The 27,425-nt window shown below is 38.2% G+C and overlaps 1 long non-coding RNA gene across 1 annotated transcript in view; it reads left to right on the top strand.

Annotated features, from left to right (window-relative positions):
- The first annotated feature begins 1,270 nt into the window (after positions 1-1,270).
- Positions 1,271-27,425, top strand: part of LOC306643225 — a 59,338-nt gene continuing 33,183 nt past the window's right edge. Inside the window, exon 1 of the long non-coding RNA XR_013758858.1 lies at positions 1,271-1,732. This is a non-coding gene — a long non-coding RNA (uncharacterized lncRNA). The remainder of the gene's footprint in view (positions 1,733-27,425) is intronic.

Genomic DNA, 27,425 nt, shown 5'->3' with positions numbered 1-27,425 from the left:
TGTTAGAGATCTTTGCTTGCAATTCTACTGTTTCCTTTTTCTTTTTTTCTTTCTGGATCAATTCCGAGTGAACTTTTTGCATTCATTAACTCTAGGTTTGACTGGAAGCAGGATAAAACCTTTAGGAAAAAGACCCATTAATTTTCTTACTATTTTGCCATTAGCAGAAAGTGTCCTGTCATGAGGCAAACCCGAAAACTCATATTAAGGGAGGATACTTACTGAGGTGTATCAATGTAATTGCACCTGCATCTTATCAAAGAAACCAAAGATTAAACCATTTAACTCTTAAGTATTAAAAGCATGCAAAATAGAGCCAGCAACATAAGCTAGTCCCTTCCAGCCAAATGCATTTGATTTGCAAAGTGTATAAAATGTTTTCACACTCTGAAATCACTTTCAGATATTATATTCAACAATCTCCTGAAATGGTTAGCAGTTCCTTTAAATGAGATAATCACCAGCCCTTGAGCTGTAAGGCATGAAAAATATGTACATACAAGGAATGTTTCAAAGGGCAGAATACAAATACATCTGCCTGCTCCCCACTCATCATCAAACAACTGCGTTTTTCTGATACATATTCTCTTACTGGGGAAAAGGCATACAACTCTCATCTGTCCTATTATACAATTCAGATGATTCACACCAATCTCGGTTTAAAGCTTCAGAAATGAATAATACATTTAAAGGTACATACAGAAGGAAATATGAATTGTGCCATTTGGTTCTAGTTGTCAATACTATGCTGAGTTTTCTGTTTAGGAGTGGCGTGATACATGCGTAGTAACCAAGGTCTTTGTTTTCTAATATGATGGTGGCCAAAGTCCCTGGAAGTTTCCAGAAGAAAAAAAAAATTCTATATGCTCAGAGATGATCTTTAACGTGTGGTCTCACGACTAAATGGTTTCTCTTCTTGTTTTCACATTCCTATCTACCCTTTGCAGTGCAATCCTTGCCCTGACCTTGTTGTCCCACATATAAACATCTGTTTTAGGGTTTTTGTGGATGTGTCCCCACAGAGTTCTAAGTATTGATCACAAATTGCCATTTGGACTAAGCTGTGACCCAGTCCCTGGATTAGTTCACCAGGGTTGGTACAAAAATATACCCCAAACTAGGTTATTTAAACAACACAGATTTATTGTCTTGTGGTTCTGGGGTCTGGGCATCTGAGATCAAGGGTTTGATGGGGTGGGGGCACTTCTGAGGGCCATGAGAGAGGAGGGGAAGATCCGTCCCTGTTCCTCTCTCTTTTACTTTTAGATGAAATCTTCTCCAGGTAAAGTCACTTCAGCTTCATCTATAAATACCCACGACCAGTTCTTCCTCTTTTTATATGGACACCAGTTATATTCCATTAGTGTCTATCTGTGGACTTTGTTTTTAACTTAATTAGCTCTATAAAGACCCTGTCTCCAAACATTGTTATATTTTGAGGTGACAGAGGTTAGAATGTTGAAGTATGAATTTTAGGGGGACACGACTGAGTAAATAACAGTTTTTTAACAAATAGATTAGAAAATTCTGCATGAGTGGGGGGGGTGACTTTACCACAGTTCTAATTTCCAGTAATTTTTAGGACATTTTAAAAAGTTGGAGTACACAAGACAACACAGTATCAGAAACTGAACGACACTGAGAATAAAGTACTGCACTTATTTTATGTCATGTTCCTTGGAAATACATTCTAGAAAAGTAGTAGGAGTCTCCCTTCAGCTTTATTCTGAAGGTAAGATTTGCTTTATCATTATTCTGATATGTATTCATTTAATTTTACAAAACAGATTTATGGTTTGTCAAGAAAACTTCTCAAAAGATTTGAACTGCTGTGTTAATTATCTATGAGGACTGCTTTCATGGCAGCTGAGGACGGGGTTGTTTTGGTCTGGCTGGGAAGTAAGGTTGCTTTGGTCTGGGCTGTAGTACAGAGGAAATGTGTACTGCGAGAAGCAGCATAGATTGCACTTTTGAAGGTTTTTCTTATTTTAAACTAACCATAAAATAATACAATCATTACTAAAGAAAAAATGTATAAAAAGGCTGGCAGAAAAATAAAGATAGAGGTTCAGCCTCAGAACACTTGGTGTCTCTGTCTGCTGTTTCTCCATCACGCTGACACCTCCCTTCCACCTAGGACCCCCCGACCGCTGCTAGGGCTAGTCTCCTGCCCTTTCTTCTACCAGGGTAAATGTCTTCCAGCTTTCTCATATGTTTTGAGTCGAAGTCAACTCTCAGGAAGGGTGAGATGAACTTCTTACATTGAAGTATAACACCAGGACTTAATAACGTCATTTTCTCCAGGAGGATTTTATCTTTAATTTGAAATGGCTTCAGTTAAGAGCTGAAACATTGGTTTCCACCTGTGGAATTAGGAGCCAGACGAACTCTGCAGTGTTCCCCTCCCATGACTGCAGAACCTCATGTGGTTCTGCGAAGGTGAAATCAGCAAAACCAAGGAACTTCAAGTCATGCCTGGCACATAGTGCATTTCAGTAAGTCTTAGCGACCACTGTTGTGGTCACACATCCTGAGTAACACGCATGACAATGAGTCCACGTAATGATGAAGGATCTACCTGAAACTGTTGCCAGAGACTGAAAAGGCAGTTCGCAAGCTCAACCTATTGGATGTTTTAATTTTTATCTCTATGTTTTCCTTCTCTCACTTTTAACTTTGATACATTTCTCACAGGATATCCTTTTGATTATTTTCATGAAATAAAAATATAGCACATATCTGGTCCAGATTGGCCTCATCTGCCTTAATAGCATAGTCCATTTCTTAGTCTGCTAATTTATATTCCTTGCATTTGAGATCAAATGTGGGTGGAAATTTAGAGAATCTGCAAATTAATGTTGCTATGGAAATAATAATTTATTAAATAAATTTTGGGGATTCGAGAGGCATCTTATCACATAAAGAGACTGTGCTTATTAATTATTAATTATTATGAAGTGATGCTGCCAAGGTCAGAGTGAGTCAGTGACAACTGGAGAAAGAATGGAGGATGCTCTTCACAGCTTCAGTCCTGAGCGTAAATTTTTATTCCTTTTCTTCAGAAAACCTGGGTGGCCAGTGTGGGTGATCACCAAAACCCTTTTTAGGAAAGATAGAGAGCAAACTCACTTCCTTAGGGTATCTAATTACATTTTTGGCACAATCATATTCTAGGAAGAAAATCTACAGTTTATTCATTGAAACTATATTAGCATCAGTACAGAAATTTTGAAATAAACAAACCAGCTATGGTATATAAAATGTCCATCTGTCCTAAGAACTGGCTGTGTGAGAAGTTGAGGTTTAAAGGTACTTGTTATGGTTGGATGTGATGCTCACATGTGAGACGATGCAAGAAGGTTCAGAGAAGAAATGATTGGGTTGTGAGAACCTCAATCTAATCAGTGAATTAATCCTTGATGGGATTAACTGAGTGGTAACTGGAGGCAGGTGGGGTGTGGCTGGAGCGAGTGGCAAATTAGGGGCATGGCAATGGGGAGTGTATGTATTTGTATCTGGTGAGCGGAGTGTCTCTCTGTTTCCTGTTCATGGTGTGAGCTGCTTCCCTCTGCCACATTCTCCATCCATGATATTCAGCCTCACCTTGAGCCCCGAGGAATGGAGACGGTCTTCTATGGACTGAGACCTCTGAAACTGTGAGTTTTCAAATAAACTTTTCCTCCTCTACAATTGTTCTGGTTGCATCATTTAGTCACAGCAGCAAAAAAAGCTGAGTAAAACAGTACTGAACTTGTATTTTGCAGATGTTGTGTTTGCCATGGTTACATTGACCAAGTGCTCAGAAGGCCCATGTCTTACCCTCTGCTTTGTGCTGACCCTCCTCCCTTCTCCCCAAACTGAGTGAGCACTAAACTGGAGACCTCGCTCCAAGACCAGCTTCTCCTGAGCATCCCTGGCCTGGCAAGAAGTGTCCTGTTAGAACTGTTGGACAAGCCCTCTTGCATGCCCAACCTCCCCTCAAAAATGCTGGCAATAATTCTCCCATTCCCTGAAAATGAGATGCCTTTTCTACTTAAGTATGAGACACTGCTGGTTTCTGAGATGGAAAGTTTCTCCCTATTGCAGGACTCTTGCTGAATAAGATCGCCCCACTGAGTCTAGGTTTTGGTGTCATTATTAGTGATCTTAGTAAGGGAAAATACTAATAAAAATCAGACACTAAATTCTCCCTTTGAAGAGACTTCTCTGTACCTTCCCTTGAAGCACTTAGAAAACTCTTAATTCAACTTGTCTTTGAAATGTATACAAACCTTTTTTTCTTTCTTTCTTTTTTCCCTGGTGCAAGGGGTTGAACCCAGGGGCACTTAACCACCAAGCCACATCCTCAGACTTTTTTATTTTTTATTTTGAGGCAGGATCTCGCTAAGTTGTTTAGGGCTTTACTAAATTGCTGAGAATGGCTTTGAACTTGGATCCTCCTGCCTCAGCCTCCCTGGCTGCTGGGATTACAGGCATGCACCACCATGCCAAGCAAATGTCTACAAATCTTTTTTTAAAAGCTAACTAAGTCTCTTTAAAACCCCTTTAGTTTTAGGATTAAAGATTGTCTTCCTCAAGTGCTTGGGAGTGATCCTTTGAAAGGTAATCCTCAGAGAAGCTGGGTCCTCCACCTCCTAGCTTCTACAGAGGGACAGGGGCCCAACTTCTGCTGTGCTTCTCTGTAACACTATCTCTGACAACCAACTTATGAGAAATTTATTCTTCTTTCCATAAAGTCAATTTGCAAACACAGGTGGTAACCCCAATTTCCAAGTGAATTTACATCAGCTGTATGTGACACATGGTACCATCAAGTCCTCCAACTTGGACTACTTGTGTCTCGAGAGAACCTGGATGGAATGAATGATTGGCACCTGCTCGGCTATGTTAAATGGTGAAGTTTATTTCAATCTTTGAAGTTTTTTAGAGGGTCACCTGTGATGCTTACCTAATAATAATATTGTTTTATTTCTATTTTACCTTTGTGGATAGATTTTCTTGTTTGAGAAGAATTTTTTTCACTTATTTCAACATTGAGCACACTTAGAACATATTTTGCCTAATTTTGTCTTCCCCTAAACTTATGAGGTTATTACTCCAGTTTACAGATAAGGAGGTTGTGACTTAAAGGTAACATGCTTTACTTAAGTTTGTGTGGTTCAGGATGGATTTCAAACATAGGTCTTCTGTGTGCTTCCCTAGTGTTGTTCTCTTTTAGATTATTGGGGTTTAGGATTTGAAAAACTTTATTCCAGGACTATATGGCTCATGTTCTACAATATGACACATACGTGCCATAGTAAATTATTGGCCCTTACCTGAGGAATGATATAGAACATCAGTCAGGAAACAAGAATGGACATGAAGGATTAGAGACATAATACTGTTCTCCCAACCACCTTCTGGATCAATTCCTTCAGGTCTTATATTACTATTTAACTAATTGTCAAAGTTCCAAGTCTTTCTGGAGGGTATCTGGGTACCTGAGTGTTGTGTGGATATGAAGTGTCCCTAAAAAAATTCATGTGCGAAACAATGCAGGAATGTTCAGAGGGGAAATGATTAGATTAAGAGAGCTGTGACTTAATTGGTGGATTAATCCCTTGGTAGATTAATAATTTGAATGGATTAATGGGTGATAATTCCAGGCAAGTAGGGCAGGAAGTAGGTCATTGGGGGCGTGCTTATGGGGATTATATTATCCCTGACTTCCTGTACTCAAGTCTGAGTACTCTCCCCTCCCTGCCTTTCCGCCATGATGTTTTGCCTCACTTCAGGTCCACACCTGTGGAATTGGCCAACTATGGACTAAACCTCTTGAAGCCATAAGCCAACATAAACTTTTCCTCCTCTAAGTTGTTCTTGGTGGGGTATTTTGGTTACAGGGAGGAAAAAGCTGACTACAGTGCTGGGATTCTATCAAACACAGCTTTGAATGCCTTCACATTTTGCCCATCCCCCCATCCTCCCAACTCTCTTGGTCAGTCCCATGGCAACTGCCCTTTTACCTCCTGACCTTAACTGAAGACTGCTCCCCAAGAATGCTGCTTCCCTAGCAGTCCTCCTGAAAATTCCCCACAGACAATTCCCAGGGGAGAGGTGAGATCTGCCGGCAATCCAACCCTTCCCGACAGGCAGCACTGACATTTGCTCCTCCTCACTGCCCCGTTCTTGTGCCACCCTTCCGTCGTGGACAGCCCTGTCTGGGGTTTTTGTTTCTTCACTCTTGTGATTCTTACAAGCGGGTCAGCCATCATCTTGACTTTAAGTCTGTTGGGGTCACCCTGGGTCCCCGCCTTTCTCTGCTCTTAGGGTGCTCTGATCCTACCATTCCCTTGGTTTAAAACATTCTCTAATTGTCAGTATCATCCACAGTTACATCTCTCGGAACTTCCTAAGTTGCTGAGTCGTACCTTGAAATGCCTGTTTGCCATCTCTGCCTGGATGCAGCGTGGGAACCTTGAATGTAACTGGCCAAAAAAACACAATGTCCTTCAATCTACGCGTCCCCAGACTTAGGCATTTGGTTAATGGCCTCACCATCCGTGTAAGCATTACAACCAGAAACTCTGAAATCCTCCCTGAGGATCCTTTTTCTTTAATCATTCATCTCTAACTAAAATTCATTGGCTATCCCTCCAAAATATACCTTGCCTTTAGTCCATTCGCGCCTGGCTGGAGTTCTGCCATCTCTGCCAGGATATCGCAATGGCCTCTGTCCATGCCCCACACTTGAGGTGTCTATTTTGAGCCCCCTTTGGGAGGCAGATTTCTGTGAGATCTCTCTGACATGTGAAAATCTCGCTCTTTGTTCCTTCTACTTATAATGAAACCCAGTCTTTAAATAATAATGCTTCTTTGGGTTATCAGCAACAAAAACCCACTCAAACTAAATCAAATTAAACTATGGTTCATTTTCAGAGTGTAGGGAGTTTTCGGATGTCCTCTGGGAAATGTGGTCAAGCAGGTCTCAGATCTAGAAATTAAGGGAGATCCAGAGACTGATAACTTTCTCAGATTTTCTCTCCTCTTTTAAAAACTTCCTGTGGGTTCCTGCCCTGCCCACTTCTTCTTCCAGCTCTGTCTGCTCACTTAGTTTCTGACCTTGTCTAACTTGGGCTTCCCTGATCCCTGCTTCTGACCCCGACTTCTTAAGAACTTTCAGCCCCGGCACCTGAAACTCGCTGAAAACTTCCCTCTGTGAATCTTTTATCATTTGCTAAGAGGAAAATTTCACTAGGGCATCATGGTAGTCTCAGCTAGGCTGTTGGGATGGGAGATCTGTGTGGAAGTCTCCGAAAAGAACCTGAAACTTCTGACCCACTATGGAGTTGTTTTTCCTTCTTGCACAACTGTGTCATGGAGACCAAAGCTCTTGACAAGGTCGTCACGGTCTTCATCTTAAAACATCTGCGCACAGGCACTGACAGTGAATAAAATCTGCAAATAGTTTAAAATTCCCTTTGCTTTATTCGGCTTTATTCTGTTTATTTCTATGTCTTTAATGAAAGATGCTTTCTGCTTTTTTTATTCAAATAAAACAAGAAAGTACTAATGGGCTTTCACTGTGGGTCTCCAGTCCCTATTTTTTCCTTCAGTAAAGGAATAGAATATGAGTAAACTTAGTTTCTCAGCCACATTAAAATAGCTAATGGAAATTGGAATTGGGTGCTCTTATCAATCACCAAGGTCATGACGGTAGGACGACAGTAGCCTGGAGGAGGGCTCCTGAGCGTATTTGTTACTGCCCTGTACTCGAACATCTCTAATGTCTTCCATCCCTTGCCATCACCACGGTTGCTTCTTGTGTTCCTCTGCCATAACTCCACTAGTGAAAGGTAACCCCCTTACCTGGCACAAGAACATGTCCTGAGACTATTTTATGCATGTCCTGCTGAAGACCTAGCAATAGTCATTTCTGTAAGGAATGCTTACTTTTTAAAATTGAAAATAATATTAAGAGAGTACAATTCCAGAATATAATGGTGTGTATTTTTTCTAATCTGTCTGCTCCTAGGCCCTTATTATAAGCGGAGCTAAGAAAGATTCACTTCTCTAAAGAACACTGGGAGGTACCAAGTTCATTAAATAGCTACCAGTGGATGTTTGGATGATTTTTGATCTATTAGTAATTCTAAGATAAACATCTTTATACATGCATCACACTGAATAATTGTATGTGTACACTAAAGATATTCTTCCAGAAGCAGGGTTGGTAGATTAAAGGATAAATGCATATGCAATTTTGATAAGCACTGCCAGATTCACTCCCATTGAGCTCTGCACCATCTGTCTGTGCACTAGCAATATGTGACCGTACCTGTTTCTCAGCTGCTTTACCCATGAAATCTTTTATCAAACTTGGATCTTTCTTGCCACTCCAGTATTTGAGAAATAGTACTTCAGTGTAACTTCAATTTGTTTCTTTTATTTGGAGGAAGTTCAGTGTCCTTTCATGTGGTTAAAGCCTTACTTTTCTGTGCACTGTCTATATTGTTAGTCCATCTGTCTATTGAGTTTCGGGCCTTGCTCTCCATTTTTTGGTAATTCAGCAGAGTGGGAATGCTCTCAAAAGTCCATTCTTCATGTTGCCACGTACTGCACCTGTGGTTTCTACCTGGCAGCTTTGAGATGATGGAACATCGGTGGCTGCTATTCAGTTACCAGCAGTAGCATGTTGCCAAGATCATGGGAGTACATCTGTGCCTTGTCACAGGAAGGACCACAGTAAGCATTGCTAAGATTATGAAGCAACCATGGCAGTTATATCACAGATTGCCTTTAGTCGCACATTTATACATCATCTTGTGTGCAGATCACAAATTACCATAGAGATGCAAAGTGTCATAACTTACAATGTCATATCAAATGTCAATGTCAAATGATATCAGCTTTTCTGTTTTTGACTTTGCCTGTGACAAACACTTCTACCAGAAGATGCTTTACTTTTGAATTTTGTATCCATTTAGTCTGTTTTCTCTTATTGTTATTAGTGTAACTGTTTTGCTATGCACACTAATGTTAACCTGGAGAAAGGAGATTTTCTGAACATAGTGATAATGTTGTAGGTGAAAATGTGATGTCAAGTTAAAGCAAAATAAACATAAGTGAGTCAAGTTCATTACAAATGCAAAAACATAAAACCCACGAAGAGAATTGCTTAATTTCTAAAATTTTCGATTGAAGTGGCAGAACCTGTTCGTGAAAGAAATGTCTTAGTAATGCTAAGGAGAAAAAAATGGAAGTAAAAATACCAATCTCTGTACCTACGAAGGTGCCTGAGGAAGGTGGTGTCTTGGGATGACAGTGTTAGTGATTCTACTGGGTGCAGATTATGCATTTCCTCCAAAGGGTAGAAAATAAAGATGGAGCTAAATTTCACTTTCTTTAGCATCTTTTGTGCATTACTCGAATCAAACAATTGAGGACAGTGAGTTCTCTGTATCTGAGGGTTTCACATCCAAGATTCAACCCACAATAGATCAAAACAATTCTTAAACATTGGGGTCTATATTGATGGGGGGGGCAACACTATGCAAATGGTTGTTATTCTGCATTGTTTAGGGAAGCAACTATTTGCATAGTGTTTGCATGGTAATAGTTACTATATGGGATGAAGAGATGATTTAAAGTATAAAGGAGGAGGTGGATAGGTTATGTGCAAATGCTGTGCTATCTTATATAATATAAGAGGTTCAGTATCTTCTCATTTAGTATCTATGGGTTGCTAGACCAATTCCCCATGGATGCCATTGGGCTGCTCTACAGTGTGAGGTGATGTACATGGTAGAAAAGGAATATTTACCACAACTCCTTTATCTAAACACCGTGAAATGAAACTGTTTTATGGCTTCACCAGAATCACACTCAGTGTGCTCATAATTCTTGTATTTCAGTATTGGCTTTGAGTGAGTTTCTACCATTTTCAGAAATCACATTGACTTTTAGATGAGAATTCACCAACTTCACAAAAGAAAAACAAAATTTACACAAATTGTAAAGAAACGTCTTGAGAATTTGAAAAATGGTATTAGAGTACTTGAAATTCCTGTAACTATTGAAAACTACTTTGAATTGAACATTTATTTAGAGCCAAATTTTACTCATTTAGTGAATATTTACTGAGTTCCCAGTGAGTTCCACTATGTTAGCCAAACACAGAAAATGTGAGGACTTCATAATTTAGAGTTGCAACCTTGGTGTAGTTTGTTCTAACATGTTTGTGCAAATTTCATATGTCAAAAACTTTGACATTATGGTCAGTATTCTGGGCAGGAAGATATACATAAACAGTTTGGACACACTAGCTCTGTTACATGCTTTTCTAAGCCTTAATTTGATATCTGTATATATGGCTTTTCACGGATTGGTTTTGAAGGGCACAAGAGGTAACATTAAATATGTAGCCTACTGCCAAACGTAGTAATCGCTTATAAACATTACTGGAGCAATCTATTTTTAGATTTTTTTTGTCATAAAACTTTTTATCTGATCATTTTAGTTTTTGGGGATTAAAAAATTAGTTTTTTGATCATGAAACCTCATTTTTATTTGTATATACCACTTTCATCACTTCACACAGACCTAAAGACTCATTCAGTATGTGTTTAATGAGCACACACTTAGTATAAGAAAATTTACACATTATATTATCTAATCTTCTCAAGGCACTTAAAAAAGAGGTTACAATAAATGACTTTATTTCACAAATGAGAAAAATGAGGCACAGAGCAAGTAATCAGCTTACCTTATTTCAGAGTTGAGGCTTGAACTAGGTTTGTCTAATTCTAAAGTCCATGCTTGACTGAATACAGCACCATTTCTTCTAGAGCCCTCTGTTTAGCTGGGAGTCAAAAAGCTGTTAATTGGAATGACAATTGTGCAATTGTTCTTCATATGTCCTACTAGAACTGTAATTCCAAGAAAACAAGAACTTCTAATTACACAGCACAGCAAACTTCTCAAGTATTTGTTGAATAAATACATGGAATATAATTGGAAGCTATGTGTGATCTCAGTATAAATTGATATAAAATGCTGTACAATAAGGAATGAAGAGAAATTGGGGAAAACTACCCCAGACAGGGTGCAGAGATGACATGTGGAATAGGTTGTGAGACCTGATTGCAGAGCAGTGAATGAGAAAGTGGATTCTTCAGTTCCATGAACTGCACGTGCAAAGATGGGAGCTAGGAAGGTAGACCAGTTGACTTGAATGATTCTTTGAATAGAAAAACATCAGAAGGTGTCTGCATCCTAAAAGGGCCTTGAACATGAAACAAGATGGGTTAACATTATCCAGTAAAAGATGGGAATGGAACTAAAAATGGAATAGAAGAATTTAATAGTCATTCAGAGCCTTTGGAACAGGCTTCTATCTTTAACCTCCTGTGCTTAGATGTTGGATGTCTATAGAATCTAGCAATGCAAGGCTGGTCGTGTGTTCCATTAATCCAAATACCCAGTTCGAGCAAGAAGATGAACACAGACATGAAACAATACAAGTATTTTCAAAGGAACTGGAAAAAGCCATGGTTTCCTTGCCCCTTGCTGAGTTATCTTGCTGACCAAGCAGGGAGATTTCTTGTATACGTGGTGCAGTTTTTCTGAGGAAAAGTGGACTGGGAGATGAAACCACTTGCCTTTTGTTGGAGTGGTGCATTGTGAGCAGGGACGCTGCCAGACTTCAGGGTCACGTCCACTTTCACCGAGAGTACTCCTGGTCCTTGCTTGCAGCTGCGTCTGGCACTGTTTCTGCAGAAAGCTGACGGTACTCCTTGGCTCATGCCTGTCCTAAGTGGGAAGTCTTCAAAGAAGTGTCGTCTTTGTGAAAACTCACTAGGTGATACTGATTGTGCAGAGCACAAGAAGCACAATCCCAAGAATTCATTTTGATTTGTTGAACGTATGTTTCTAAATGGCACCTGTAGTGCCTCCTCCCTGGAGTACACCTGTCTATTTAGTGGCTACGATGTAGCTATATTTGCTGAAGTTACTTGCATATTTCTTCTATCTTAAAAGAAGTCCTCCCTTAACTGTATGCCTTTGTCCCATAAGGCTTCCATTCCTTCTTTCTACAGGTAGGTTTATGGAAATAGATTATTGGTTCATTTGCTAATGCACTCTTTTTATTTTACTTATTTTTACCGACTGCATTTTGATTCATTGTATACAAATTGTTTCTATGGCTGTGCACGATGTATTTTCATACCACTCATGTACTCATACATGTACACAGGGTAGTGATGTCTGTCTCAGTCCACCATCTTTCCTTCCCCTGCCCCTCTCCCCTCTCATTTCCCTCTGGGTAATCTGAAGTTCCTCTGCACTCTTTCTACACAGGGTGGTTGCCAGCCACTTGGGGATTCAGTGGAAATGTTTTCCCAAGATGCTTAAGAAAGGGAAAGAAATGACATGCATTTTAGAAAGGAATAAGTAAATTGTCTGTGTACATCTATTTGATCAATCCTAAGTACAAAAACTTCTAAAGATTCTACCCCCCAAACAAAACCTCCTAGAACTAAACAAAATCAACAAAGACATAAGATACAAAGTCAACACTCATAAACAATCCAAAAGGGAATTTAAACAATTTCCTTGATAATAGCATTAATAAAGATAAAATACTTTGGAATACTCCCAACCAAGGAGGTGAAAGACTTGTACACTGAAAACTACAAAACATTGCTTCAAGAAATTAAAGAAGACAAAAATAAAAAGGCTTTCTTGTTCATGGATTGGGAAGCAATTTTGTTTCCCAATACCCATACTACTACCCAGTGTTCTAGAAAGAGTCAATGTAATTTCTACAAAAATCCCAATGGCATTTTTTGCAGAAAGAAAATCGTATTCTAAAATTCACATGGAATTTCAAGAGATCCCAAATAGTCAAAAAAAAAAAAAAAATGTTGAAGGGCTCACCCTTTCTGATTTCAAAACATTACAAAACCACAGCAATCAAGACATTGCGGTACTGGTATAAAAACAGGAAAAATTGGCAAGTAGAATAGAAGAAATAGCCCAGAAATTGACCCTTATGAATGTGGTCAAATGATATTTGACAAGAGGACCAAAACCCCTCAATAGAAAAAGGGTAATCCCTCCAAGAAGTGCTATAAAAACTCAATATTCATGTGTAAAAGTGAAGTGGGACCCTGCCTTATACCACATTCACAGATTAACTCGAAATGAATCCAAGACCCAAATGGAAGGCCCCAAGTAGAAAACTTCTGGAAAGAGATGCAGGGGAGAGCTTCATGGCATTGCAGTTGCAATGATTTCTTGGATTTGTCGCCAAATTCACAGGAAACAACTGCAGAAAGTCTGAAGGAATTTTTCTACTCAACAAAACATCTGAGCAAAACAGGAACAGAGGACTTGAATAGGCATCTATTTAAAGACATACCAAGGGACAATAGTATATGAAAAGAAGCTCCACATCACTGATCAGGAGAAATGTGAACCAAAACCATGACCAGCCATCACCTCACACATGTTAGGATGGCTGCTCTGACAAAGAAGCAGAGAACTCCGTGAAGTAACAAGTGTCAATGAGGACTTGGAGAAAGTGGACCCTAGGGCAATGTGGAGGGGGTTGTAAAATGTGCCACCCCTTCAGAAAGCAGTATGAAGCTTCTTCAAAAATTTAAGAATGGAATTATCATATAGTTGAATAATTTCAAATTATTCAAATATTGAGTATGTATTCAAAGGAGATGAAGTCAGTGTGTTGAAGTCAGTGTGTTGATTTCTGCTTACCCATATTCATTGCATCAGTATTCACAATAGCCAGGATCCGGAACCAACATAAGTGCATTAACAGCTAAGTGGATGAAGAAAATGTGGCAGACATGCACAGTGAAATACTATGAAGGCTTAAAGAAGGAAATCCTGTCACTTGCAACCTCATGGATGAACCTAGAGGACATTCTGTTGAGTAAAATAAACCAGACACAGAAAGACAATTGCTGTAAAATCTCACTTACATAAGGTATTCAAAGTAGTCAAATTGTAGAAAGTAGAGGTGTGACCAGGGGTTGGGGGAAGGGCAGAAAGGGAGGTCATGCTGTATTATGGAAAAAGTTTCAGATTTGCCAGATGAAAAATTTATGGAAATATATTTCACAGAAGTATGAAGATCCTAACACTACTGTTCTACACACAAAAATGATGGTAAAAATTTTGGTACCCAAGGATGTTGCTGCAATATTAGAGACTATTTCAATGCTGAAACTTCAAGTGTAAGTAATACTATCAGGTCCCGTTACCACCCAGTTGTCCCAGGAATGTCACCATGGCCTTAGAGAAGGGCTCAAGCAACGGCTGGGGTTTCCATACTGGTATGAGTAGGTTCTAACACTGCAGCCCTGTACAGAGTGGCTGGAGCAGAGGCACAGTCTCCTGGACCACAGCGGGTTACTCCCTCCTGCATCTCCTGGGGTGCAGACTTGGTGGAGGCGTCCCCAGGGCTGCTCACCCTTCATTCCTCCTTAGTTTATGCTCAGCTATTTCTGGGCAGCTGCCCATGAGGTCAAGGTCTAGCTCTGATTCAAAGCATCACTATCTACGTCCTGTAGCTTCACAAGTCACCACCGTGTACAGGAGATGCCTCCGTTTAGAAAAGCAAAAATAAAGGTGTAGACAAAGACTCCACATGGGTCTAATTCACACAGAGAAGTCAGCAAAATGCCAGGTAAGGCATATTTTTAGAAATCAATGGAAATTTTTCAAATACGGCAGAATTTCTATGGAGAGTATGTTCTGAAGTACAAGATTTATGGGCTGCAAAGAAAGCACTAATGCTTCAGCAAATGTATCTGGACAAAAATCTATAACTTTAAATTCTATAATAGTAGTTACAAGTTTACCTTGTGATTCATGTTGTAGGGAAAGTTACAAAACTATCTGCCATTTTTTACTGAGTGGTGTGTTCAAAATTGATGTAGAGGCAGCTTATTAAAATTTTTACAATTCCAAATGTACTGATTTGTTGGAAGTTTGAGAAATGTAGAAAAAATCTTAAAAATAAAATTGAGTACCCTTCTTGAGAAATGGGCTGGATTACTCTTTTGAGTGAAAATAGTTTTTCTCAAAGGAACAGGAATGCTTTATTGTCAGTCAGGTGGGAAAGACCTTAAAATCATGGGATGGGAGACTTTATTCTTCCCTGAAGTGCAGTCTCTATGAGAAGATCTCAAGGCAGATGGTGTCAGTAGGAACATAGGGACAGAACTGCCCTCTGTCCTGTGACACCTGCCTCCATCTCAACAGGTTCAGGGTGTGTACCATTCATGGTCCCAATGCAGCTGCTTACACTAGCAGCTATAAATCATTATCATTGGGGTTGCATCCTGCTTAAAAGTTTTGTAAATAACTTCAACCCAGGTATTCTTGGCTTTTTGATAGCACTTGCATTGATCAAAGTTTTTCAAAGAAACAAACTGACAGAATTATAGGATTTGCATGTCTATTTTCTCTCTCTCTGTATAGATACACCCACACATCCTGTTGATTATGTGTACATATGTGTAAGATATATTTGTGTACAGATATGAACATGTCTATCTTTTTGTCAATATTATGGATTGTTTTGTTTGTTTCATTGATTTCAGCTGATTTTTAATTTTGTGTCCTGCTTTTGGTGTTGATTTTTTCTTTTTCTAGGACTTTGAGATGTAATGTTGGGTTTATTTAATTTCTTTTAATGAATGAGCTCAATGCAGTGAACTTTCCTCTTAACCCTGGCTTCATGCTATACCAGAAATTTTCATACATTTTATCACTATTCTCATTTATTTCTATGTATTTTTTTAAATTTCATCCCTGATTTTTTTTTTTTTTTTTTGCCATCCTTCATCATTCAACAGCATATTATTTAGTCTCCAGGTATTAGAGTAGCTTCTATTTTTTTTTTATTGTAAACAAATGGGATACATGTTTTTTCTCTGTGCATGGCGTAAAGGCATACCATTTGTGCATTCATAAATTTACATAGGGTAATGTTGTTTGATTCATTCTGTTATTTTTTCCCTTCCCCCCACCCCTCCCACTCGACTTTTCCCTCTATATAGTCCTTCCTTCCTCCATTCTTGCCCCCCTCCCTAAACCTAACACTAACCCCTCCCTCCCCCCATTATGTGTCATCTTCCACTTATTAGTAATATCATTCATCCTTTGGTTTTTTGAGATTGGCTTATCTCACTTAGCATGATATTCTCCAATTTCATCCATTTGCCTGCAAATGTCATAATTTTATCATTCTTTATGGCTGAGTAATATTCCATTGTACATATATACCACAGTTTCTTTATCCACTCATCAATTGAAGGACATCTAGGTTGGTTCCACAATCTGGCTATAGTGAATTGAGCAGCTATGAACATTGATGTGGCTGTATCTCTGTAGTATGCTGATTTTAAGTCCTTTCGGTATAGGCCAAGGAGTGGAATAGCTGGGTCAAATGGGGGTTCCATTCCAAGTTTTCTAAGGAATCTCCACACTGCTTTCCAGAGTGGCTGCACTAATTTGCAGCCCCACCAGCAATGTATGAGTGTACCTTTCTCCCCACATCCTTGCCAACACCTGTTGTTGCTTGTATTCTTGATAATCGCCATTCTAATTGGGGTGAGATGGAATCTTAGGGTGGTTTTGATTTGCATTTCTCTTATTACTAGAGATGTTGAACATTTTCCCATATGTTTGTTGATTGCTTGTAGATCTTCTGTGAATGTGTCTATTCATTTCCTTAGCCCATTTGTTGATTGGATTATTTGTATTCCTGGTGTAAAGTTTTTTGAGTTCTTTATAGATTCTGGAGATTAGTGCTCTATCTGAAGTATGATTGGCAAAGATATTCTCCCACTCTGTAGGCTCTTTCTTCGCATTGCTGATAGTTTCCTTTGTTGAGAGAAAGCTTTTTAGTTTGAATCTATCCCAGTTATTGATTCTTGCTTTTATTTCTTGTGCTATGGGAGTCCTGTTGAGGAAGTCTGGTCCTAAGCCGACATGTTGAAGATCTGGACCTACTTTTTCTTCTATAATCTGCAGGGTCTCTGGTCTGATTCCAAGGTCCTTAATCCATTTTGAGTTTAGTTTCGTGCATGGTGAGAGATATGGGTTTAGTTTCATTCTGTTGCATATGGATTTCCAATTCTCCCAGCACCATTTGTTGAAGAGGCTATCTTTTCTCCATTGCATATTTTTGGCACCCTTATCTAGTATGAGAAAATTGTATTTATTTGGGTTTGTGTCCGTGTCCTCTATTCTGTACCATTGATCTACCTTTCTATTTTGGTACCAATGCCATGCCGTTTTTGTTACTATTGCTTTGTAGTAGAGTTGAAGAACTGGTATTGCGATACCCCCCATTTCATTCTTCCTGCTAAGGATTGCTTTAGCTATTCTGGGTTTCTTATTCTTCCAGATGAATTTCATGATTGCTTGCTCTATTTCTGTAAGGTACGTCATCCGGATTTTAATTGGAATTGCATTGAATCTGTATAGTACTTTAGGTAGTATGGCCATTTTGACAATACTAATTCTTCCTCTCCAAGAACATGGGAGATCTTTCCATCTTCTAAGGTTTTCTTTAATTTCTTTCTTTAGTGTTCTGTAGCTCTCATTGTAGAGGTCTTTCACCTTTTTTGTGAGATTGATTCCCAAGTATGTTATTTTTTTCGAGGCTATTGTGAATGGGGTAGTTTTCCTAATTATTCTTTCCAAAGATTCATCACTTATGTATAAAAAAGCATTAGATTTATGTGCATTGATCTTATATCCCGCTACTTTACTGAATTCACTTATGAGTTCTAAAAGTTTTCTGGTGGAATTTCTGGGTTTCTCTAAGTATATAATCATATCATCAGCAAATAGGGATAGTTTGAGTTCTTCTTTTCCAATTCGTATCCCTTTAATATCTTTGGTCTGTCTAATTCCTCTGGCTAGAGTTTCGAGAACGATGTTGAATAGAAGTGGTGAAAAGGGGCATCCCTGCCTCGTTCCAGTTTTTAGGGGGAATGCTTTCAGTTTTTCACCATTTAGAATGATATTAGCAATGGGCTTAGCATACATGGCCTTTACAATGTTAAGGAATGTTCCCACTATCCCTATTTTTTCTAGTGTTTTGAGCATGAAGGGGTGCTGTATTTTATCAAATGCTTTTTCTGCATCTATTGAAATAATCATGTGATTCTTGACTTTGTCTATTGATATGGTGAATTACATTTATTGATTTCCTGATGTTGAACCAAGCTTGCATCCCTGGGGTGAAACCCACTTGATCATGGTGCACTATTTTTTAAATATGTTTTTGTATACAATTTGCTAAAATTTTGTTGAGAATTTTTGGGTCGATATTTATTAAGGATATTGGTCTGAAATTTTCTTTCCTCCATGTGTCTCTGTCTGGTTTAGGTATCAGTGTGATATTGGCTTCATAGAATGAGTTTGGGAGGGTTCCCTCCTCTTCTATTTTATGAAATACTTTGAGGAGTATTGGAATGAGCTCTTCTTTAAAGGTTTTGTAGAACTCGGCTGAGAACCCATCTGGTCCTGGACTTTTCTTTGTTGGTAGGCCTTTGATGACCTATTCTATTTCATTGCTTGAAATTGATTTATTTAAGTTGTGTAAGTCCTCCTGGTTCAGTTTAGGCAATTCATATGTCTCTAGAAACCTGTTGATGTCTTCGAAATTTTCTATTTTGTTGGAGTATAGATTTTCAAAATAGCTTCTAATTATGTTTTGTATTTCAATCGTGTCTGTTGTGATATTTCCTTGTTCATTCTGAATCTTAGTGATTTGGGTTTTCTCTCGTCTTCTCTTTGTTAGTGTGGCTAAAGGTTTATCAATTTTGTTTATTTTTTCGAAGAACCAACTATTTATTTTATTTTAATTTTTTGTATTGTTTCTTTTGTTTCAATTTCGTTGATTTCAGCTCTGAGTTTAACTATTTCCTGTCTTCTACTACTTTTGGTGCTGCTGTGTTCTTCTTTTTCTAGGGCTTTGAGCTGTAGTGTTAGGTTGTTTATTTGTTGAATTTTACTTCTTTTACTAAATGCGTTCCATGAAATAAATTTTCCTGTAAGTACTGCTTTCATAGTGTCCCAGAGATTTTTATATGATGTTTCTTTGTTTTCATTTACCTCTAAGAATTTTTAAATTTCCTTCCTAATATCTTCTGTTATCCTTTCATCATATAATAGCATATTGTTTAATCTCCAGGTGTTGGAGTAGCTTTTGTTTTTTACTCTTTCATTTATTTCTAACTTCAATTCATTATGATCTGATAGAATACCAGGTAGTATCTCTATCTTCTTGTATTTGCTAACATTAGCTTTGTGGCATAATATATGGTCTATTTTAGAGAAGGATCCATGTGCTGCTGAGAAGAAAGTGTATTCACTCTTGGATGGATGGTATATTCTATAAATGTCTGTTAAGTCTAAATTATTGATTGTGTTATTGAGATCTATGGTTTCTTTGTTCAATTTTTGTTTGGAAGATCTGTCCAGTGCTGAGAGAGGCGTGTTAAAATCACCTAGTGTTATTGTGTTATGGTCTATTTGGTTTCTGAAATTGAGAAGGATTTGTTTGACGTACATGGATGAGCCACTGTTTGGGGCATAGATGTTTATGATTGTTATATCTTGCTGATTTATGCTTTCCTTAAGCAGTATGAAATGTCCTTCTTTATCCCTTCTGACTAACTTTGGCTTGAAGTCCACATTATCTGAAATGAGGATGGATACTCCAGCTTTTTTGCTGAGTCCATGTGCATGGTATGTTTTCCCCATCCTTTCACTTTTAGTCTATGGGTATCTTTTTCTATGAGGTGAGTCTCTTGCAGGCAGCATATTATTGGATCTTTCTTTTTATCCAATCTGCCAGTTTGTCTTTTGATGAATTCAGGCTATTAACATTCAGGGTTATTATTGAGATATGATTTGTATTCCCAGTCATTTGGTTCATTTATTTTATTTATTTGACACGACTTGGTTCCTCCTTTATTTGACAATTCCTTTTAGGTAAATCCTACCTTTGCTGATTTGCTTCTTTGTTTTTCATCTCTTCCTCATGGAATATTTTGCTGAGAATGTTCTGTAATGCTGGCTTTCTTTTTGTAAATTCTTTTAACTTTTGTTTATCATGGAAGGATTTTATTTCATCGTCAAATTTGAAGGTAAGTTTTGGTGGATGTAAGATTCTTGATTGGCATCCATTTTCTTTCAGGGCTTGAAAAATGTTGTTCCAGGCCCTTCTAGCTTTTAGGATCTGGATTGAAAAATCTGCTGATATCCGTATTGGTTTCCCCCTAAATGTAATTTGGTTCTTTTCTCTCACAGCCTTTAAAATTCTGCCTTTATTTTGTATGTTAGGTATTTTCATTATAATGTGCCTTGGTGTGGGTCTGTTGTAATTTTGTGTATCTGGAGTCCTATAAGCCTCTTGAACTTGATTTTCCATTTCATTCTTCAGATTTGGGAAATTTTCTGATATTATTTCATTGAATAGATTGTTCATTCCTTTGGTTTGTTTCTCTAAGCCTTCCTCAATCCCAATAATTCTTAAATTTGTCCTGTTCATGATATCCCATAGTTCTTGTAGACTCTGTTCATGATTTCTTACCATCTTCTCTGTTTGTTCAACTTTGTTTTCAAGGTTAAATATTTTGTCTTCAATGTCTGAGGTTCTGTCTTCCATGTGTTCTATCCTATTGGATATGCTTTCTATGGAGTTCTTAATTTGGTTTATTGTTTCCTTCATTTCAAGAATTTGTTTGTTTTTTTTTTCAATATCTCTAACTCTTTATTGAAATGGTCTTTTGCTTCCTGTATTTGCTCTTTTAACTGTCGATTGGTGCAATCATTCAATGCCTGCATTTGCTCTTTCATCTCATCAGTAAGTGCCTGCATTTGCTCTTTAATCCCATCGTTTGCTTCCCTGATCATTTTAATTATGTACATTCTGAACTCCTTTTCTGTCATTTCTTCTGCCATGCTGTCGTTGGGTTTTATTGATGTAACATCTAGATTTGTTTGGAACATTTTCTTCCCTTGTTCTCTCATATTGCTCAGGTATCAGTGGACCGCTGAGATATTGCAGATTTCCTCTATTGACCTATAATGTCCCTGAAGATTTCTAGTATATCCTCTCTTAGCCTTCAGTAACCTGAAGTCTTGGATGAAGTTGATAATGCGGTGCTCCACAAGGAAGCTGCCTCTCTAGGGGCGGTGGCCTTCAGGTGGGGTATATTCCCTGCTAGTGGGCAGAGGTGCCTCCACTTGTTGACAATGGTCATCCAAAGGGGAACTAGACTGCAGGCTGAGGCAAGGCCTGTTTGGGCCTATGTCTCTTTTTATATCATCCTTGTGGGTAAACCTCACCGGGCAGGGAATACTCACCCGGTGGGGAGGTCTCGCTGGTCAGTTCCCCTCCTAGAGGTTCCCCTCAATCTACAACTACCACCTGGGCTGTGCTGCCTTCCTCTGCAATGTTCCCAGGGGCCCGGACCTACCTCCAGGGCCTGGGAGCCTCTCCCTTCACAGATGAGTCTCCTTAGGCTGCCTGTCCTGAGAGAATCTGCCTGCAGTCCTGGAATCTTCACTCCACCCCTAAGCGTGTCTCTGTGCGGCTCTTCCACCAAGAAACCTCCTACGTCCTGGGACCCTGCTCTGCACCTAATCGTCTGGCTATGCAGCCCCTCCTCTGAGCAGCCACCTGGAGCCCTGTACCGTCCCTCCAAGAACCAGCGACCTGCCGCATGCCTCCTCCTCCGGACAGCCACCCAGTATTCCGGTGCAGTCACTAGGAGTCCAAGCAACTCACTGCACGCCTCCTCCTCCCGCCAACTGCCATACCCCGGGGCAGTCACTCCGAGTCCAAGTGACCCGCCCCATTCCTCCTTCTCCTCCTGGCAGCCCCCCGGGTGTTCAGGAGCAGTTGCTCTGAGTCCAAGCAACCTGATGCATGCCTCCTCCGGGCAGCCGCCCGGAGCTCTGGTGCGGCCGCTTGAGACCAAGCGACCCACTGTGCTCCTCCTCCAGGCAGCCCCCCGGTGTTCAGGAGCGGTCGCTTTGAGTCCAAACAACTCACCACTCGCCTCCTCCTCTGAGCAGCCACCTGGAGCTCCAATGCAGTCACTCTGAGTCCAAGCGGCCGCAGTTCTCCTCCTCCTCCTCCTCTGGGCAGGCCCTGGTTTTCTGGGATGGTTGCTCTGAGTCCACACAGCTCTCCTCGCAGCTCCTCCTCTGGGCTGCCGCCCGGAGCCTCAGTGGTTGCTCCGAATCCAAGCACTGTGCTGAGTGGCCTCGTCTACGATGCTCCCAGTTGTCTGAGTTCACTGCTCCAGCAGGGGGAGGGTGTCTCACCGGGCAGCTCTACTTCACAAAGTGTTCTGCGTTCCGGGACTACCACCCCATCCGGGACGCCTCCCCAATGGGAGAGACTCACCCGGCTGCTTTGAGTTGGTCCCAAGTCTCTCAATATCTCCTCTTTTGAATCCTGAGTCCTGGAGCAACATGAAATGCAGCCACCCTCTAGGCTGCCATCTTGAAAACCCCTCTTTTTATTTTATTGATTTCTAATTTTATTCCATTATAATCTAGTAGGATACAAGCTATTATCTCTATTTTTTGTATTTGCTAAATGTTGCTCTGTGGTCTAAGATACGGTCTCCTTTTAAAAAAGGATCCATGTGCTGCTGAGAAGAAAGTATATTCGATCATAGATGGATGAAATATTTTATATATGTCTGTTGAGACTAAATTATTGATAGTATTTTTTTAGTTCTATAGTTTTTCTTTTTTTTTAGTTTGGAGGTTCTATCTAGTGGTGGTGAGAGAGAGATGTTAAAGTTACCAAGTATTATTGTGCTGTGATCTATTTAATTCTTGGAATTGATAAGGGTTTGTTTGACATATGTACATGCTCTTTGGTTTGGCCATAAATATTTGATTATTATGTATGTATGATTCCCTTAAGTAGTATGAAATGCCCTTTGTGCCTTCTGATTAACTTTGACTTGAAGTCCACTCTATCTGATATGAGGGTAGAAAGCCCTGCTTGTTTACAAGACCCATATGAATGGTATGTTTTTTCCCATCTTTTAACTTCAGTCTATGGATGCCTTTGCCTATGAGGTGAGTTTCTTTGAGACAGCATACTGTTGGGTCTTGTTTTTAATCCAATCTGTCAGTCTGCATCTTTTGATTGATGAATTTAGACCATTTACATTCAATGTTATTATAAATTACTTTTATTCCCTCTCATTTTATTTCTGGTTTTTCATGTGAATTAGTTTATCCATTGATTCCTGATTCACTTTTTTTAGTGTAGTTCCTTCCTTTGCTAGTTTTCACTTTTATTTTTCATTTCTTCATGAAATATGGAGTTTATAGTATAGGTTTTCTAGTTATGAATTCTTTTAACTTTTGTTTATCATGGAAGGTTTTTATTTTGTCATCAATTCTGAAGCTTAATTTTGCTGTGTCTAGTATTCTTGGATTGCATCTTTTTTTCTTTCAGAGCTTGATATATATTATTCTAAGAGAAACTAGCTTTGAGTATGGGTTGAGAGATCAGTTGAGATCCAAATTTGTTTCCATCTAAATGTTACTTATCATTTTTCTCTGGCAGCCTTTAAAATTCTATCCTTATTTTATCTTAATAAAATATAAAATGTGTCTTAGTCATTTTCAAAATAATGTGCCTTGGTGTGGGTGTATTTTGCATGTTAGGCCTTTTCAAATAATGTACCTTGGTGTGGATATGTTGTAGTTTTACATACTTGGTGTTCTGTATTTGATTTTTTTTTTTCCATTTTATTCTTTAGGTTTAGGAAATTTTCTGATATTTCATTGAAAATCCTCCACTTATTAGCGATATCATTCGTTCTTTGGCTTTTTGAGATTGGCTTATCTCACTTAGCATGATATTCTCCAATTTCATCCATTTGCCTGCAAATGCCATAATTTTTATCATTCTTTATGGCTGAGTAATATTCCATTATATATATATATACCACAGTTTCTTTATCCACTCATCAATTGAAGGGCATCTAGGTTGGTTCCACAGTCTGGCTATTGTGAATTGAGCAGCTATGAACATAATGGGGGGGAGGGAAGGGTTAGTGTTAGAGTTAGAATTAGGGTTAGGGAGGGGGGCAAGTATGGAGGAAGGAAGGACTGTATAGAGGGTAAAGAGGGGTGGGAGGGGTGGGGGGAAGGGATAAAATAATAGAATGAATCAAACAACATTACTCTATGTAAATTTATGATTACACAAATGGTATGCCTTTACGCCATGTACAAACAGAGAAACAACATGTATCCCATTTGTTTACAATAAAAAAAAAAAAAGAAAACCGCAAAAAAAAAAAAAAAAAAAGACTGCATGGCATTCATTTTTCTGAGTCTTCATCTATTCCAATAAATCTTTAATTTGGTCTTTTCAAGTTATCCCACATTTCTTACAAGTTCATGGTGTTCATGTTTTCTCCATGGTCAACTTTGTTTTCAAGATTATATATTTTTTTTCTTTATCTCCTGAAACTGTCTTGCAATTTATCTAGTCTGCTGATGATGCTTTTTGTTGAATTTTTGATTGGTTTATTGACTGCTTCATTTCAAGGATTTCTGCTTTTTAAAAAATTTTTAAATTTTTTTTTATTTTTTAGAAACTATTGAAATGTTCTTTCACTTGCTGTATTTTCTCTGATTGTAGTCTTTATGCCATCCTTTACTTCACAGATCAGTTTAACTATGTGCATTCTAATCTCCTTCTCTGACAATTCTTCCACTGTGGTGTTGATGAATTCTGTTATTGGACTATGGTGGTTCATTTGGGGCAATTTGTTCTCTTGCTTTCTCATGTTTGTGTATCTACACATCTAACAGTATGGATTTGAGGCAGCATAGTTTCTACCTAGTGGACTTAGTGTCCCTGAAATTTTCCAGTACCTCACTTGATGAGAAGCTGCCTGTCTGCTTTCTTGATTTCATGCCATGGAGCAGCCAGGAAAGCAATCTGCTCTATTCCACCATCTTTAAAATCCCCTGTTCCCACCTCTTAATGTAACAATTATTGCTGTCTGTCACTATGTATTATATTGACATTTTTCCATGACCTTAAAATTCTCAAAGATTTTTAATGCTGTATAATATTCTGTTGTGTGACTATATCATTGGGTGTTTACCATTCCATATTTTAACTACCGTATCACTATTAACAATAAGGTGTTGAACAATTTTTAACATTAATTTCTACCAGTAATTCTCATTTTAAAGCAGAAATGTTTTTGATCATCTTTTTTTCCACTGTAAGGTGACTCAGAAGACACTAACATGCAATTGATAATTGGTAAAGTTTGTTTTCTATGGATTATGGAAAAGCAGCTTGGAAAGTTATTAGAAATATGAAACATAGATAATCAGATTGCTTACAAGATCAATTTTGTATTTAAAACAAATCATGCAAACATTAGGGAAATTCACTCAGAAAATGGAAGATAAATCATTTATTCAAAGAATAACAAAATTGTACAATTTTATAAATTTCAAAAGAGATCACAAGCCCTTTAATTACCTCTTATAACTGCAACTGCCACATGTTGGAAAGTTCTGTGGGCTCAGGCTGTATGGTTAGGGCATGTCTTGTTCTAGAGGTCAGTCACCCAGGATAAGGAAAGCGATTCTCCACACCCATCTCTCCATGTACTTGCAGCATCTGACAGCCTAGCTGGGAGTTTTTTGTCTTCTAAAAGGACTGTGGAGTTATTAGCCATTGCTGTGGGCAAGTTACTAAATGAAATGGTTCTATGTCAGGGGTTAAGTATCGAATGTTTTAGCAACAAAAAGGGCTGCAGAATTTTCTTTATGTAAATCACCGTGCACTTGAAAGTTTTGTCTAAAATAACAAAAGAGACCCATGAAAATCAGACATTTCATAAAAGTTACCATGATTTGTGTGAAAATAGCATCCAGTTTATATAAATAGAGAGATGATACCAAGGAGAAGAGAAAGTGCATATTCTTAACCTCTAAAATGTTAATAAGGTCTTGGAATATTAACTGTTCCTTTTGTGCATACAGCTTTTTATTTCATAAATGTAATATACACATTTAAAAACTGGTATTTTTATCTGTGAAAAAGCATAAAATGGAATAATAAAGAGATGACAGTGAATATATTTTGGGTAAGGGAGTTATCCTTAGTATTTTCTTGCAAATAAAAGATGTTAGAAAGCTACAGATTTTTTTAAAGTACTTCTCAGTCCACAATTAAACTGCTAGTGATTCTTCATCTAATACATCTCCAGACATTGCTTGTATCCACGGCACATAAGCATTTGGTCACTGAGGCTTCCTGTTGCTGCCCAGTGAAGAGCAATCACTCACCAGTAATCTCAGGCAACTACATTTTTCAAAGTGTTTCACCATTTACACTTAAATATGTATATTTCCTAGTAAAAGAAATAAAAATTTTAAATTAGTGAATTGTTCCTTTGAAATTTCTGCAGTAGAAATAGATCTTGCCTTGAGATTTAGACTATTGCATGTACCGTTACTTGTCTTGAGGAAAGCAATATTATTAAAAGTCTAATTTAGACTCAGATGAATCCTACATCAAACTACAATCCCTACTGACTTAATACATCCCCATAACCCAGGTTAAATATCCTGTGCCCAAAATACTTGGAATTAGAAGTTACAGATTTCAGATATTCTTTTTAGATTTAGGACTATTTTAAAGTATGTATATATACATAAAGTATGTATACATACAAAGTATATATATATATATATATATATATATACTTTTTTTGAATTTTGGAGTATTTTGAATTATAGGTATTTGAATTGGGGTGCTCAAACTTTCTGTTTCTCTTTTATACATGTGTATGTATATACTTTAATATTTTCTCATAAAACAATTTTTTAAACTTGCAGATTTTCCTCTAATTGTTTCATTAATAAGAGCATAACTAATTTCAACTGATAATTTGAGGGTTAATTAAGTATATATATATATACTTTATATGTATACATACTTTATGTATATATATATTATGTATATATACTTTATATGTATATATACTTTATATGTGTATATATATATACACACACACATATATACATACATATATATGATTTATCTTGAGGATCAGATTCATGTCTAAATGCAGGATTCATTTGTTTCATATATACCTTATACACATTGCCTGAAGGTAATTTTATGCACAATTTTAAATAACTTTTTACACAATAAGAACAGTTTGTGTACATTAAAGCCTCTGAAAACTAAAGTCACTATCTGTCACCATGTGCTATGGATGTGTGTGAAAAGGATGTGGTGATCACAGCAGGAGGGGGCTGGGGGGGATATTTTACCCCCTGGGAAACACTGAATAAACTCAGTGCATGGTGTCTGT

The sequence above is a fragment of the Sciurus vulgaris genome (genome assembly GCF_902686455.1).
Source record: "Sciurus vulgaris genome assembly, chromosome: 13".
NCBI lineage: Eukaryota > Metazoa > Chordata > Mammalia > Rodentia > Sciuridae > Sciurus > Sciurus vulgaris.
This window is presented reverse-complemented; position numbering and strand designations above follow the sequence as displayed.